Source organism: Typopeltis vanoorti, chromosome 11 (genome assembly GCF_054136105.1).
Source record: "Typopeltis vanoorti isolate ZY-2024b chromosome 11, IOZ_Tvanoo_1.0, whole genome shotgun sequence".
Taxonomy (NCBI): domain Eukaryota; kingdom Metazoa; phylum Arthropoda; class Arachnida; order Uropygi; family Thelyphonidae; genus Typopeltis; species Typopeltis vanoorti.
In genome coordinates this window covers 139,743,583-139,758,475 of record NC_143559.1, presented here as the reverse complement: position 1 = coordinate 139,758,475, position 14,893 = coordinate 139,743,583, and the positions used below count along the sequence as shown (strand labels likewise).

Below are 14,893 nucleotides of genomic sequence, written 5' to 3'. Positions count from 1 at the left end.
ATCGACTTGATATTAATAGACCAGAAATGGAGAACCTCAGTTCAACAGCGCAGATCATTCCAAGGAGCTGATATTGATTTGGACCACAGCTTAGTGATTGCGAATATAAGAATAAAACTGAAACAGAAGTACAAAGGAAAGTTCCAGAAAGCTAGACACATCTGAAAACTAAATGAAGACAGGCTAAGAACAGCATATCAGAACATATTGGAAATTAAACTTAAGAGCCCAAGTGAAAAACAAAATATAAATACAAGAGCAGAACGACTGACTACAGTGCTAAAAAAAAAGCAGTAGAGGAAGTAATTCCTGAAAGAGAAAAGATCAACAAGAAATGGATAACTCAGGAAACCCTAAAATTGGTACAATAGAAAAGAGAACTGAAACTTAAGAGGTAGTTCAGAGGCAGCAGATGAGTTATACCGTCAAAAATGCAATGATGTATGGAAAGCAGCAAGATCTGATAAAGCCAAATGGTTGGAGGACCAATGCAAAGACATTGAACAGTACTATGCGGAACACAAAACTAGAGAGGTCTACAAACTTATAAGAAATGTCAATACGAAGTGGCATACAAGATCAGTAGCAGTCAGAGATGATGACGGTATTGATGGACAAGACAGAAATCATACACAGATGGACAAGATATTGCAGCGAACTATATAAAAATCAACTAAATGATACTGCAACAGAAGTAATCAAATAACTAAAAGCAATCTCTCCACCAGCAGAGATCTTTGAAAATGACATCTTCGAAGAGGAAGTGAATAAGGCTATAAAACATCTCAAGAACAACAACAAAAGTCCTGGAAATGACAACATAATAGGCGAGATGCTAAAATATGGGGGAGAATAAGTTGTGAAAGAAATGCATAAGCTGTGTAATGAAATATGGAGATCAGGGTATGCCCCCAGAAGAGTGGAAAAAATCGGTCTTGGTTGTTCTTCATAAGAAAGGCAGTGCTTTAGAATGCACCAATTACAGAACTATTGCATTAATGAGTCAACTTCTCAAAGTGCTGATGAAAATAATTACAAAATGCCTGAAGGGTCGTATGGAGGTACATCTTCCTGATGAGCTAGCCGGATTTCGAAAAGATGAAAGTACAGTGCAACAAATACTCGCACTAAGACTAATAGCAGAGAAAGCTCGAAGAAAGAACAAAAAGATAAACTGCTGTTTCGTGGACTTCCAAAAAGCATTTGATAATTGACCAAAATATAACATGGGCTGTCTTGGAATCCTATGGTGTGGTCAATAAATCGATCTGCCTGCTGAAAGATATAAACAGCCAAGCACAAGCAAAAATCAGAATAGCAGGTGAGACTGGAGATTGGTTTGCCACTAGTCAAGGCACAAGACAAGGTGACCCAGTCATCTTCATCACACATCTGGGAAGAACACTAGATAAGATTAAATAAGAAGGTGGAGTCATTTCAATAAATGGCATGAGAATAAACTACCTCTGCTTTGCAGATGACATCGTCCTGATTGAACAAGACGCAGCAAGGCTGGAACAGACATTACAAACACTATACACAGAAGTAAAAAGATATGGACTAAATATCGACTTTGAAAAAACTAAAACAATGATATTCGGACAACAGGAGTTACTGAACAGAGTTACGATAAGCAAATTTCAAGTGGAAAATGTGGAACACTTCACATATCTTGGATGCCACACGACGCATGACTTGGACCCCAAAAAAGAGATAAATTAGAATAACCAGAGCAACAATTATTTTAAAAGCCATGGAGAAAATATGGAAGAGCCGAGCTATAAAGATGCAAACTAAACTGCGCATTGTAGAAACCTGTATCTTCAGCAGCATGCTATATAGATGCGAGGCCTGGGTACTCCTGAGAGAATCTGAAAGGAGGATATTGGCATTTGAGAGGAAGTGCTATAGAAAGATCTTGAGAATAAGCTGGATCCAGAAAGTGAACAATGAGGAAATCTGCAGACGAATACAACCAAAAGAAAACCTGATACAGAAAATAATCAAAAGGAAACTACGTCTATTTGGCCATATATGTAGAATGAACGATGAGAGGAAAATAAAAATGCTACTGTTTGGGATGATTGAAGGAAAGAACAAAAAAAAAAAATACCAAACAGGTAATGGGGGACGATGACATTGTCAAATGGTGCGGAAACTATACAAAAACTGAGTCATCTTGCACAAAATAGAATGCAATGGAAGAATCATATCAAGATGACATCGGACACCTATGGGCACTGGACCCATGGTTGTTGATGACTTTAAACGAATAGTTGACCATCGGTGATTTTGGATGCATTTCATAAAAAATGTCGACCAGTGGTGCAGACGCTATTTTTATCCTTCGTTGCTTCTATGCGGAAGGACATTCAATGTTCATTGAACTACGATCCAGTGCGCGTTGTCCCACTGCGTTTAACAGAGTGGACTTCTTACAACGAATTTCTGGCATAATCTACAGCTGGAGAATGAAGTTCTTTGGTTAGCTGTACGCTACAGCAAATCGCGTGCACCCACATACGATGATCTTCGTTAGCTTTCCTTTTGCGAGTTATGCAAAACTGATCCACCACCAACGTGGAGTTAAACATACGAATGAGCAGAAGTGTGTTGAATTTGCGATGAGGAATGAACACGTGGTTGGCTTGGAAAGCCAAAACTCATTCCTTACAAAGCGAAGCAAGATAATCACCGCAGCAGAGCGTTTAAAAGAAAGTTTTCTTCTATGACTGAAAAAGATGTTTCAAAACTATAAAATGAAGTTTTTGGACCGGTTTCATGAAAATATTGGACACTGGAGATCGCACGGCATGCGTCCCTGCGATCAATTTTAGTCATCAAACTAGCCGATCCTCCCCCCCCCCCCTGGCCGATTGCTTCCAGATTAAGTGCGATTCGGTTTCTGACGTAGTCAAGTAGATATTCTCCGTTCAAAAATAAAGAAAATCCAGCCAAAAGGCTGCGAGTTCGAATCCCGCCGTGGGCATGGATGTTTTTGATTGTCTGTGAAAGCACTAGTGGTGGTGGTCCGCAGTAGTGGTGTAGATGGAAAGTTGAAGATAGATGACCTCCTTCGACGAGTCTTCGGACTCCCTGGAGGTGTTACATGATAATTTCGGTCTAACTGGAAATTCCATCCAAGATGCAGTAGTGGTGTAGATGGAAAGTTGAAGATAGATGCCCTCCTTCGACGAGTCTTCGGACTCCCTGGAGGTGTTACATGATAATTTCGGTCTAACTGGAAATTCCATCCAAGATGGAATTTCCAGTTAGACCGAAAGAATGTTATTTTTGAAATAATGGTCATCGGCGAGATTTTTTTTTTTTATCGTAAAACTCATTTCTTTGACTACGCGCTTCATTACTTATTGCTCTCTCACATGATTTTTTTTACCTTCTGTATCACAAGTAAGAATAATCACGTGATGCCTCTGTATTCTGGATCGGCCTGTGTAGCTCACTTCCAAGTTGCCACACGAAAAAGCCATTTCCCACAATGAGGGCTTAAGAGCTCCGAAATCAGCAAACTGTTTTGAAAAACGCATTCGCGAGCTTATTTCGTTGATTGACGAAATCTGCGGTGGATTTTGATTGTGTCCTCATGGAACACGGTATGTCTACACAGGCCTCAAGGAAACCGACCCTAGAATCCACAGTATTAGACAACAGTGTTAAGATTAGGGACTACAAGATGGCGGTATTTGTCAGCCAATGCCTTGTATAATTATTGATAGTCCAGGACTATCTCTGATTGGCTACTGGTGTGGATTGACCCACCTACTCGGTCTTCAAAAGTTAGAAGGTTAAAAGGCCTCGCCTACTCCTTGTAATGGAGTAAGAAGCTTTACGGATTTTTGTTTTTTTGCTTAGTTATATTTTTGTAATTTATTAAATTTTTTTTCAAGGTCGTTTTCCGGTGCATGAATCTACATGGAGGCGAGTAATTTAATACTTCTTTAATGTAAATATGTCTGCGATGTAATCCGTTACAGGCTTCTACAGAATTCATCGAAAGTCTTCACTCATCTCTTCACTGTTTAATGTGCCTGCTTCCGGATAAAAACAGCGAATATCTACAAGGGGAAGGCAAAATAGCAAAATATCTGAAAAAAAAAAAAGTTTCTGGTTTTGTTGTCCGAATACTGATCACCAATTTGGCGAGTGGTTTGATGATTCCGATAAAATTTAAATTGAAGTAATGATGCAGCCTGGGAGGAGGGAAGTTTCAATCGTTTAAATGGTTCACTATTATCTACTTCGCTGCGATTTCTAATGTCTGCATAAGTGGTGGGTAAATTCGTAAAAGGCTAGTGGGTCGCAGCGTAAACGTGAAAATAGTTCATGCGAAAAGAAGACGCACGAATTATTACTATTTTACGCCTATTTCCTTCGGGTTAATTATCGGATAGTTGAGTGGTGGAATGCTTACGAAAATGCCCTCCTTCGACACTAATTTTAAGGGTTTCGCGTGGATCATATTAATGGAATTTTAGTTCCTTTTTCACAAAACAAAACTCTAAGAATACAAGATAAAAAAAAAAAATATTCAATGCAATTTTTGTTTCTGTTTAGTATTGCTTAGAATAGCATAAATTATATATAAAGACACGTAATGAAGGGCAACCAAAAGTGCTCACTTTCTTGGCGAGTTCAATAAACGCCGTCGCCTGAAGGGAGAAAAGCTTTCACGACAATCAACGTCAGCTGTTTTGCTCTTTCGCCAACCGTTTCGGACATATCACTTTTCAGCACGCGAAAACCCGATCAGCTTTAAGACGGGAATACCCGAGCTGTAAAAATGAGAATCGGGATCTGATTGCAGAGTAATCTAAGCATTCCCAGTGACAATTCAACGCCGTAAATTCACTTGCACCAACCCCCGACAAGCGAGGTGTTGGTTACGCACCCAAACATCCATGCCCTTAGCTGGATTCCAAACTCGAACGTTGGAGAGCGGATAGGTATGGTGTACAGTATGCGAATATTAGCAGCTTTTTTTTATCGGTGCATCTGCATACATTCCTTATTCGCCAACACCGCGTTAAATCAGTGAAATGATTTCCCTGCGACTGCGCACTCGCAGGCAGTTCAATACTCAGCGAAATAAAAAGGCCTTCACCAACTCTCGCTCACGACAAAAAAGAAATATATAGATGGAACGCTACGGTCTCGTGCATCTGGATTAAGTCAGTTTTCCTTTCCAAAGCCACAAGGGTGGGGACATTTGATCCATTCTATTCTAGTTCAACGCCGACGACTGGAAACTAGAATAGAAACATCAAAACAACACGAAAAACGCTGAAATGAAAAACAGTCAACTGAAACAAAAAATTATAAAAATAAACGAGAAATGTCGATTTCAATAACTGAGGAATTCATTCATCGGATAACGAAGAGAACCTCAACAAACTGGAATAAAAATAAATCTGCAAACCTTTTGGTTTGCCAGTTACTGGATGTTGGAACTAACTTCAGTTTAAGGGATCTTCTTGATTCTCAGTGTTCAAGGATGACTTTTTTTTCGCATTGTTTTGGCACGTGATTTCTTGAACGGGGGGGGGGGGAGTGCGCCGTCATTCTCACTCTGGATTCGCCACTATTTTAGCAATTAATGAGCGATGAAGTCCAGCGATTATGCCCTTGACAACCCTCTTAATCACGGTTCATTAAATATTAAAATCGCCGCCTGGAGTGTCCGCTTCGTTAACGGGGGAGGTCTGAAAAGTTAAATGACCTACCGCTTCTTTTGCCGTTCATTGAGGATTGCTTTCATTCCTTTCGGCAAAGGCCGGATCATTCGGAATCCCTGATTAACCTTTTCACCTAAACGGTGCTGAATCCCCTCATGAGACGTCCCTTCCAGAATTGCTCCATCGTAACTGAAACCGAGCACTGCGTACCACCCTCGCTTTGAAAAGTCTTCAAAGATGAATATTTTTTAAAAAATGCTTATGGAAATAAAACAGATTAACAACGCATCCCACTGTATGGAAGCGATCACACTTACGATGATATATTTACGGGGGGGAAATGGAATCGCAGAACGAATTTTCCGGTACTTGCAAATGAGAATTGCTAGAGTGCGCCACTCCCTGTAAGGATGCATTTCACTCGATTGCTTTCTGTGGAGATCGCAGGGCGTAACTGAGGTCAGACAAAGATGCGGGACGGGGGCAAAGAGCTGCACAACCGCTCAGAAGTGACATAACATAAAATGGGCTGGCAGAAGAGTGGGAGGAGTGTGTAACAGGTGTGCTAACATAAATGGAGAACTGCATAATTCCAATGAATGCTGCGCTGTCCATGACAGCAATAATTTGCAGAGATGCCGAGACCCTTAAATCAGCAAAAATAACCATGTTAATGCTTCCCAAACTAGTTTTTTTTGTTTTGTTATTTTCCTCACACACACACACAGATAGAATATTAACATTGAACTTTGTCGACTGCCCATGAAAAGAGGGAGCATCTGCACTTGAATTGATTGTTGTTTTGAATTTCCCATCATCAACTTGGTAACCCTGATGGTGGTTGAGGATACTTCGAAACCGAAATATCGCTTTAATGAGTTATTCATTAGTCGGAAATTCTATAGCGCACGTGTGTGTTTTCGATAGCAGAAGATGCTGCTAATTATTCTGACAACGTTGAATTCAAAGTTATATTAGGGTAAAGGGAGCGTGTGCACCACAACAAAGTCATCGCCGTTCACAAAAGGGGCAACCTGGACAGAAACCTTCGCCCCCTTACATGTGGGGGAAGTGAAGGGCAAACAAGATTTCCAGAAGCAAACACAAGCATTTATTACCGTTGCTTTAATAATAAGAACGTTACCTGATGAGAAATCCGACGCCGAACTCGTTTAAGTGAAGAGTACGAAGTTCACACGACGAAACACATCCGGACGACTCGGCCACAGTATATCTCCGATGGTTCCTGATCGCCCCGCACCAGCGATCGTACCCCGGAAAATGAAGGCAACAATCACATCGCGACGATAACATCTGATGAGTCAACGGCTCCTGCGCAGAAGTGGAGAACTTTGGACGACTCGACGATAAAGGGCAGCTCGAGACAACGAGCGATCCGCTACGATTAGCCAATAATGCAAAACATGTAATCCGTTTGTTCGTCACCACGATTTGATTTGCACGTGTCGCACTGACTGTTGCTGTGAGCCCGAACTTCCTTCGCACCAGTTTTCTGACGAGGCCACACAGGTTAACAGAACCTGAGTTCTCTTCGCCTCCCGCAAACTTAAAAGCGAAGTTAAGAAAATAATTCACTCGTCATAATAGATGGGGTGTTGATTCCCTTTCACCTCTCCCACGGTTTCTTCCGAAGGTCAGAGCGCTAGGGAGCCGCTTTATCGTCGGAGGGTGAACAAGGTTCGCTGGCATTTAGCCTCAGGAACTCGACACCCCGAAGGACGATCGCTTGAAGGATCTTGGTAGGGAATTACTTGGGGGGGGACATTATCTTCCCCTCCCCGACACAAAACGTACGAGAACCTCTTTCACATTCGCGGTGTACTCTCACGCTTGCCGCACTTTAGTTCTCATTACCATCGGAAATAGGGTATTTGTTATTCGGATTGCCGCTTTGATAGGAAGTGTCTCTGCCCTCGTGCGGGCAACCTCTTCTTCGTTCGAACATAGAGATAACACTGTCGGAGATTCGTAAAACGATAACGTCCCCCCCCCCCTCAAATACTCGTTTTCTTTTTTTCCGAGATCGTTTTTCAAGTTCACTTCATGAAAATTGTCTTCCAGTATTTTCTGTGGCAATCACTTGGGGAAGGGGGGGGGGGGCAGCTGAATGAGACTCCGTGATGAGTATTTAACGGAACAAAGTAGGAATCCTTGCTTGAATTATTGAGCCCAAACATTTTTTTATTTTCAGTGGCTGAGTGTGTTTAAACAACTCGCGGGCAGTTATTTAAGTTAAAAAGAAAGAACCCTCCTCAGATGAAGAGAGGCGATTCCTTCCCCTCCGATTTTGGCTCCCCTCAGAATTGCCCAAAAATCTCTCGTTTTGCACGTTGCAGATCGACAACAGGCGTGCGCTCTTTTTCACTAATCGCGACCAGCATGTCGGGTTCTCTTGTCGAAAGAGACGCTCAGCTTTTCTTTCTTTCTCTTTGCAGCTCCACTCAGTCCCAGGGGAGGTTCCAGAAGAAGAGCAATCGAAGCACACACCCTGACGGTGCCGGAGAAAATACAGCGGTTGAAATGGTGGAAGAAGACTGCGTCAGAACTGGAGACGCAATCGCGTGGTCTCCCACGCCGATGCAATCACACCTGCGAGCTGTCGAGTAGCGCGTGTCGATTGTTGCGCACCAACATTCCAACGTGAAAGGACGTCGCGGAAGAGCATCTTCCACACCGTCTAAGTCCTACCAAGACCAATAAGTGGCGACAGGAACATGGCCGTTGAAACTGCAAGTTCGAAATCACGGAGATGACTGTTTTTGATTCCGTCGACAAGTTTCAGGAGTGAACTAATCGAGTGTTTTGGTGGCTGAACCCGTGACGGAGCAGCTCTTTTCGAGATCCACTTTTAGTGGGACCAAAGCAACATTACCTTTCGCTTTGCGACTGTTGACCATATTTGGGCTGCTTTTGCTGCCCAAAAACAACGCAGATTTAACACTGATCTCAGAAATTTGCCAGGCTGGAGAACGGCAGTTATGAGAACATGCAAGAGGATTTATATACAGTATATAATTATTTTATTTATTTATTGGAAAGGCTGATCAGAAAGATTTGCTTTCAGATTCGCATTTTTTAAAAATCAAAAAAAAAAAAAAAAAAACAATAACAGTTATCAACCATCCATGTTAAGTGCCAGCTGGAATCAACACGTCTTGTGACCTTACACCCGAAACTCACCAATATTTCCTCATACTAGAGTTGAGCGCTTACACCTTTGATCCAGGATGAATGTTAAAGGTTTTATTACTAAGTTTCAGCCAATCTTCTGTGGTTCTTCGTGGTGACTTTAGTGCAGCAGTTGTATGCGACCCATCACACCAACAGGGAACTGTTGTGAAGGAAGAGTTCAAAAATCAAATTCCTGTTGATTACGTTCTTCATTACCAGGACGATTTCCATCAAGAGACCAAATTCGCTCCATCGAGGAAACATCAAGCCACTGGCATTTCACAGGTTCTGTCATTCTTCGTACAAGGGCCCCAAATACGATTTCAGTTTTCTCAGAAGGGCATCAAAAAGGATATTTTTGCTCTGAAAGATCCCGAAGGTGCAGCCACTTCCAACAGGCAGGTACTCGCACTGTGCATCCTGAGAGTGGGGAGTAGCAGTGGCTGACAGTTAACGCTGTCACCGTCGTTACCTGCAAAGAAACGATCAGAAACCAATCCAAGAAACATCAAAAACTAAAGGTGAATCCAGCTTCTTCTTAAGTATAGTAGAAATGTTGGGATCATTCAGCCAACCAAGTACAGAAAGTTTTCCATGCTTGACAGAATAGAAAACTTCCCAACTGTCCAAGCAGAGGCACAAAAGAATCGAAATTGCCTGACGAAGCAGTAAAGACATAAAGTAATGATGCAAGTAATAGTAGAAGGTGGTGAATGCGATTCTACAAATATGAGTATTGCACAAGTGATGACATAAGTATATTGTTAAAGGGAAAAAAAACATAACGAGAAAGAGACAGACAGACTAGAGAAGGACTCACACCATGTATATACAAATTCATACAAGTTTCTGGAAAAAAATTAAAAAATAAAAATAACGTAGGCGATACAGCCACTATGAAATCAAACGACTACCTACGGTTGCTTCACTTGCAGTCGCACATAACCTTGTTTTTTTTGTTTTTTTTTCTTATAATGCAAGTTTAAAATAAAAAAAATGCCTCAGGTCGTAAATAGCTTTGTTTTTCTGAACAGGGAGATATAATCGCATGTTTTTCAAAATGCGTGCCCTCAGGTTTCTGACTTTATTTCATTTGAATACAGTATTTGTGTTCGAGTGATTTCTAAATTGGATTTCGAAACTACCAGCGAGTGTCTTCCTTCCCCCCAAAGCAGTTCATAATCTACAAATCTGTGTAAAACGATGAAGGCCGATTCTTACAAGCAGTGCATGCAACTGAAGTTTCTGTGATGCAAAAATATATCGAACGGGAACTTTTTTAAAAGTAGCGTTCGAAGGGTTGGCACAAATCAAAAGAAGTCCTGCTTCCATTGGCTTGTTTAGAGCAATGAAAGCAGGACATTAGGTTATGTAGTTCTTCCTAATGTGATCACACCTACTTCTTTCCATCTCTTGTAAAAATACCTTACACTTCGGAAGCGGATTCTCTTCACGATATTCTTCAATCTGCTCTCATCTTTTGATGTAGTTATTAACCTTTCGACCGCTATTGCAGCGATTATTTTGAAACCTTCGGTTATTATAATACTGTCTCAATACTCTACTCACGCTTGCTTGAGAACATTTCATTTCCTTAGCTATAAACAGTTCAGTTTGGCCTAGCTTCCGATATGCAAACGATTCCTCACACACACACGGATCAGACCTGCAGCTACTGAAATATTTCTACGCTCTCCTCAAAACACCAATCCGAAAACCTTGGAATATTCTAATATTTGGAACCGCCTTAAAAATTATTCTAATTTTGTGAATGTTTTCAAATAACAGTTTTCTTGTATACAAAACATATAAACCGGGCTTAACTGGTAGGAGGCTTTTATTGTAAAGTAATAGCCTACTTCTAAGTAATAGGCTTCGTCTGTACATACTTAGAGAAGGCACTTCTTTCTTTACTTGAACCAGTTACTAATGACTTGAGATTGAAGACAGTTATATTTCTATCATCTTCACGGCCACCGAACAGAAACATCACCCCTTCCGAAAAAAGAGCACTAAAAACTTTGAACGATGGAATACAATATTATCGTTAAGGCGGACAAAGGAACCTCCACCGTAATTTTAAATACCAGAGATTGTAAATCAAAGAGAGTTGCTCTCAGGCACATCCACTTATTGTGAATTAGATTCAGACCCCACCTGGACGAACCACACAGAAACAAACAACCTACTAAGCAATATGGACCATTGGCCGATAGATCTCAAAAGGAAATTGGAGTCATTACATCCGTTGACACCACGATAGTGTATGGTTCACCGAAAGTTCACAAAACCGGAATACCTCTTCGTCCAATAGCAGATGGGATTGACTCTCCTACCTACTATCAAAACACCTAGATTATCTTTTGAAAGTACATATTCGTAATACGGACACAAACATTAGAAATACACATTTCATTGAAAAGCTGAGAAACATCTCCATTTCAGAAACAGATATTCTTGATGGCCTGGATGTGGCGTCCTTGTTTACCAATGTCCCAGTAGATGAAGTCATAGACAATCTATTTCCATCAATTAATGAAAAGATCTATAAATAACTATCGGGTCTTGCGACGGGTGGCCCTCTATCCCCCGCCCCCATGTGCTGATTTCTCGATGGAGAAGTTTGAAAAAGACTTTTTCACAATTAAATCCAAAACCCATCAGGATGGTGGAAATACGTTGATGATATTTTCATCCTTTGGAACCATGCAGAAGCAGAACTACTTGAATTTCTAACTAAAATAAGCTCATTTCATCAAATATCAAATTTCCCTTAGAACTCAAAAGAGAAAGAAAATTACCGTTTCTAGACGCCTTAATCTCAAAACAAACGGATGGCAATATTGGCCTAAAGGTTTACCGCAAACCGACCCACACTGGCCGTTACCTGCATTTTCCTTCATCACGTCACAAAAGTTGAGTATTTTGCAGGTGTTGAAAAAGAGCGCTTCTTGCATCACAAGAGATGACAGCACTTTAAAAGACGAATTGGACCTCATCGAAACTCTAACTAACAATGGCTATCCAAAAAATTTCATAAATAAGATTCTTTTCTCCCACCCCTTCTAACAACAAACTCAAGATATCCACCACAGATCTTCAATTTCCATTCCCTTTGCTGGGTCTGTTTCATAGAAATATGCTAAAATGCTCAAACCTTATGAAATCCGAGTGGCTTTCAAACCGATAAAGACAATCCGCAACTTATTAAGCTCACCTGAGGACAAAAATGCTTTCCATAAACATCCTGGAGTTCACAACATTTCCTGCTCTTGTGTTTTCAACTATATAGGACAAACGTCTGGAAGTCTAGAGATAAGAAAGAAAGAACATATCGGGGACGTTAATATCAACAGAGAAGACAAGTCTGACTTGACGCTCCGTTTTTCTAATACCAATCGTAGCATCGAATGCGATAAAAGTACTATGCCGTATTTGGAAGAAGATTTTCGTTCCCGCAACATCAAAGAAGCTGCAGAGGTGGCCTGAACAGAAACCAAGGGATGATCCTTGGTTTCTGTTCAGGAAAAGTCTCATAAGATCGCTCAACACATCGGAGTTCAATTTTGCTGCCAATTACAGATCGTACATGTATAACAATGACTGATAACATACACGCTCCGTACGTGTGACGTAGCGTTTTACTTGAAATTAGATAATATTTGACATTCGTTTCTGTTATAGCCTGATATCCGTCACGGGTTTTATGATCTTTTTTTAAGCTGTTTTGTCACCAGACGAAGCTGCTAACAGTCAAGTCGGCGAAACTAGTGGGCTATTACTTGACAATGAAAAACCTCCGACCAGTTAAACCCAGTTGATGTGTTTTGTATATAACGAGTGGTCGAAAAGAACGTTACAAAGTTTTCGTATAATTTATTACATTTTTATGTATTTACAAGGTTATATGTAAAGTGCAGTACGCAGATTTACGGGATGCGAATTCATATTTCGTAATAATTATTTTCCACGCAATAAATGAAATTCAAATCATTCCACGCATTTTCTTCGATTATTCTAATTTGTTTGATTCGGAGGCGTATAGCGCACGTGCCATTTCTCTACGTTTCCATCGGTTAAAGCGATCCCTGAGCGGCGTAAATTTCAATCGGCGCTGGAAATTAATCGCCATGTTAAGAAATCGTCACTTACCTGTCGGGGCTCGAGGGTGACTGCGGAACACAACGCAACGAAAGTGCACGAGATGTGATGCGTGCCCATAAGTGGGCGAGCGGACGAAGGTGCTTCTCGCCGAAAACAAAAACAAAGGCTGCGGTTAATCTGCGACTGCAGCTTCCGGTTTTTTCTCTTTTATCTTCTGCTCGGGGTTTCCGGATCCTCGTCTGCATGCCATCGAAATCGGTTCCCGTCCGCTGATCGCCAAGAATGTGGCTGTGGAATCGCGCTGCGAAAGTGATTGCGAAGCTTCACGTGAAAGAGAGGCGACCTTCGATATCAGTCTGTTGCTTCCGAGGTCGAAAGTCCTGCTTTGAAACGAAGCGGCGAGAGCGGAATGTGCTCGTGTTAAATGCGCAACACCCACTTCGAAGGGGAATCGAGAATCGGTTGTGGGAGCATCTGCGTGGCGGTAAATATCAGCACGCGCTTTCCTTCGTTATCTCCGTGATGTCGCTGGCCGACATTTTCGTTTATCTCTATGAATGTGATTCCTCTGTCGCAGTGGTGCCGATTTCTTGATATTTACGGAGAAATGTTCGTTGCATAACGCAGGCGGAAAGTTTCCTTTCGTCCTTCCACGCAGCCGTCGAAACTCTGACGTCGCAACGGGCTGCGAAGAACAAAATTCATCGGGCAGCAAGAAGACGTCGCTGGCAAACTCGGTCGGCAAAAGACGACGGGAAATAAGAACTCACCTGGCTGTCTCCATTTCTTTTCGACAGTGTCGGACCACACCGTGCCGTGCCTTGCCCGCAGCACCAGGATGCGGGTCACACACGCGCAAGTCGTAGCGGTCACGGGCAACAGCTGCAGGTTTCCAGACCCTACATACGGGAAACTCGGCTTCCAAACGAGACGGTACGCAACGTGCGTCTGAGTTTTGTTGTTACGGGTGAGTCGACGGCATGAAAGCAACGTGTTCGCTCGAAAGAAGGAAAAAATAAAAGACCCCGCCTTCTCGGGTCAAACGTTCCTCGCGTGCTTTAAAAGGAAAGGCAGGTGAGTGCAACAAGTGGGTTCTGCGGCTTGCTGCGTTTAGCAAGAGTGAGGTTTGTTTCCTGTCCTCTTCCAACTCGCTGTTCAGAGAGAATGCTGTTATTGCTTGCACGCTCAGAAGTGAGAAAGAAGGAGTCATTTTGACTGGCGTGTTTCACTAGCAAGATTGCTTCTTGAGTTGTTTCTTTTACAACCGACTTCGTATCGACCTTAAGGATTGCTGTTCAGAGGGCGCTGCGATGCACTGCACGTGGAAATTCTTAAGCCGAGCAACAATAAAAAAATGTTTATTTTACTGTTGAAGCACAAAATTCGAAGAACACTCACGTTGGGTGTAAAGTCACTCCCCCACTCCACCCAACACACACCCACAGAGAGAGAGAGAGAGAGAGAAAGAAAGAAATCTTTCGTGCAATAACGATCGAAAATTAACTTGTAGAAATCGGTTAAATTTGTAATTAGCATTGCGCACCCTTCTTCTTCTTTTCTCTCTCTACACTCCGTCAAAAAAAAAAAAAAAAAAAAAAAAAAAATATATATATATATATATATATATATATATATATATATATATATATATATACATGTATGTATATATATATATATTCGATTAACAAACGAAATACGTTTACCCTTAGAGTCGCTATTTGCGTGGCGGAGTTCACTTTCGGATTGCAGCGAATGATCGCAAAAGCCGAACTATGAAATTGTTTCAGTTCTTGAAATGATCGAGTCAAATCAAGAACGAACTGAAACGTCCTGAAGGAACCCCGACATGTGCCAAAAAAGAAAAAAGAACTGTGTGTGGAGAATGGGAAACCCCGTATTGGACA

At 41.6% G+C, this 14,893-nt stretch overlaps 1 protein-coding gene across 2 annotated transcripts in view; it reads right to left on the bottom strand.

The window, feature by feature from the left end:
* Positions 1-14,143, bottom strand: part of LOC150102117 (uncharacterized) — a 62,218-nt gene extending 48,075 nt beyond the window's left edge. The window contains exon 1 of one of the 2 annotated variants that reach the window (XM_090400492.1): positions 13,038-14,143. The gene's annotated coding sequence lies outside the window, so the exon portion shown is untranslated. Of the gene's footprint in view, positions 1-6,837; positions 6,963-13,037 lie in introns of those variants that run through there. The other variant, XM_090400491.1, reaches the window with a different exon arrangement.
* Between the last annotated feature and the right edge of the window lie 750 nt (positions 14,144-14,893).